General features: G+C 37.0%; 1 protein-coding gene across 3 annotated transcripts in view; it reads right to left on the bottom strand.

Annotated features, from left to right (window-relative positions):
• The window catches only part of LOC108302952 (WD repeat and coiled coil containing), a 19,634-nt gene that overhangs the window by 6,723 nt on the left and 10,731 nt on the right, over positions 1-2,180 (bottom strand). The gene's annotated exons all lie outside the window — the stretch shown is intronic.

Genomic DNA, 2,180 nt, shown 5'->3' on the forward strand with positions numbered 1-2,180 from the left:
GCAATCATGGCTCACTGCAGCCTCAAACTCTTTGGCTCAAGTGATCCTCACACCTCAGCCTCCCAAGCAGCTGGGACTACAGATGGTGCCACCAAGGTTGACTAATTATTATATATTTTTTTGGCAGAGACAAGGTTTTGCCATATCGTCCAGACTGGTCTCGAACTTCTGGGCTCAAGCGATCTGCCCATTTCAGCCTCCCAAAGTTCTGGGGTTACAGGTTTAAGCCACTGTGCCTGGTCAAACGTGGTAATTTTAACCTTAGTTTTTAAAAATATAAAATTTTACATTTACGAATGTTTTAAAAATAGAAAGATACGCTGTTGTTTGCAAGTAAAATAGCCTAAAGAAAATAAATTTTAAAATAATATATTTTTAAAATAAATTTAAACAATTAGATATGTTTTTTGGATTAGATAAATGTACAGAAAAAATATGGAAATATTTACATCTAACATCTAAAAAATAATAAAATAAAAATATCTAAATATATAACTATATATTTTCTCTAAAGGGTAGATTATGGAAAATTTTTACTTTCAACATTAAATATTTCTGTAATGGTTAAATTTTGTTCCTTCATAGTTATATATTACTTTTGTAATTAGGAAAAAAAATACTATGCAACTGTGGAAAAAAGATGAAAACAGAGCTCTGTGTGCTGATATGAAGAGCTCTCCAGGACATACTATTAAATGGAAAATAAAGTATATACATGACCTTAACTTCTGTGTAACAAAAGGGGAAATATAAATACATACTAAAGTCTGCTAGTATCTGTGTAAAGACATAAGAATAAAAATGGTTACCTAAAGGAGGAAAGGAGAACAGGCTGAAGAAACATGAAGTAGGAGTAGGAGTTCTTGGTATATAGTTTTTATTAAAATACTGTTTTACTTTTTAAACCAAGTAAATGAATTACCTATTTAAAAAGATTAAAAAAGGCCAGGTGCGGTGGCTCACACCTGTAATCCCAGCACTTTGGGAGGCTGAGGCAAGATCACTTGAGCCCAGGAGGTCACAATCAGCCTAGACAAGATAGAAAGATCCTGTCTCTGCTAAAATATTTTTAAAAAGAAAATTAGCTGAATATGGTGGCACATACCTGTAGTCTCAGCTGCTCAGGAGGCTGAAGCAGGAGGATCACTGATCAGATTGGTAAGATGTGAGGAAGAGGACAGCCTTATACATAGCTGGTGGGTGTGTGATGATACATTGTTACGAAAAAAATCTTTGAGAAGCAATCTGGCATCTATTAAAAGTGGAAACATATACTCTTCAAATTTGCATTTCTACTTCTGGGAACCAATCCAAAAGAAATAAAGGTACTAATAGGAATGGAGACATATAAGAGTACTACTGCAGCATGATTTGGAGTAGCTAAAAACAGAAAACAAAGTGAATGTCAATCAAAAGGGAATGGCTAAATAGAGAGCATACCTCAGTATGAAGTAAAGGGTGCACCAGCCGGACGTGGCAGCTCATGCCTATAATCCTAGCACTTTGGGAGGCCAAGGCAGGTGGATCACAAGGTGAGGAGATCGAGACCATCCTGACTAACATGGTGAAACCCCATCTCTACTAAAAATACAAAAAAATTAGCTGGGCGTGGTGGCATGCACCTATAGCCCCAGCTACTTGGGAGGCTGAGGGAGGAGAATTACCTGAACCCAGGAGATGGAGGTTGCAGTAAGCCGAGATCGCATCACTTCACTCCATCCTAGGCAATAGAGTGAGACTTCATCTCAAAAAATACATAAATAAATGATTGTACCATATCACCCCATTTTTGTAAAAACAATGACAAACCACCCCCACATACCTATATAATCTATGTACACAAAGACCTGTGTTAGATCATATGAGCATGGAGAAAGTCACAAAAGGATCCATGTTAAGCTGCTGGTTACAGCGGGTTAAGGGGAAGATGGAGCAAGGCCATATTTTATATAGAAGGAAAGTATCCATGATAAAAAAAAAAAACATGTATGATAATATCCCATGTATATAATATTAATGCATAAAGAAATACATCAAAACATTTTAAATGAACGTACTTTTTTTTTTTTTGAGACAGAGTCTCGCTCTGTTGCCCAGGCTGGAGTGCAGTGGCATAGTCTTGGCTTGCTGAAACCTTGGCCTCCTAGGCTCAAGTGATTCTCCTGCCTCAGCCTCCTGAG

Source organism: Cebus imitator, unplaced genomic scaffold (genome assembly GCF_001604975.1).
Source record: "Cebus imitator isolate Cc_AM_T3 unplaced genomic scaffold, Cebus_imitator-1.0 Scaffold1, whole genome shotgun sequence".
In the NCBI taxonomy this organism is placed as follows: Eukaryota; Metazoa; Chordata; class Mammalia; order Primates; family Cebidae; genus Cebus; species Cebus imitator.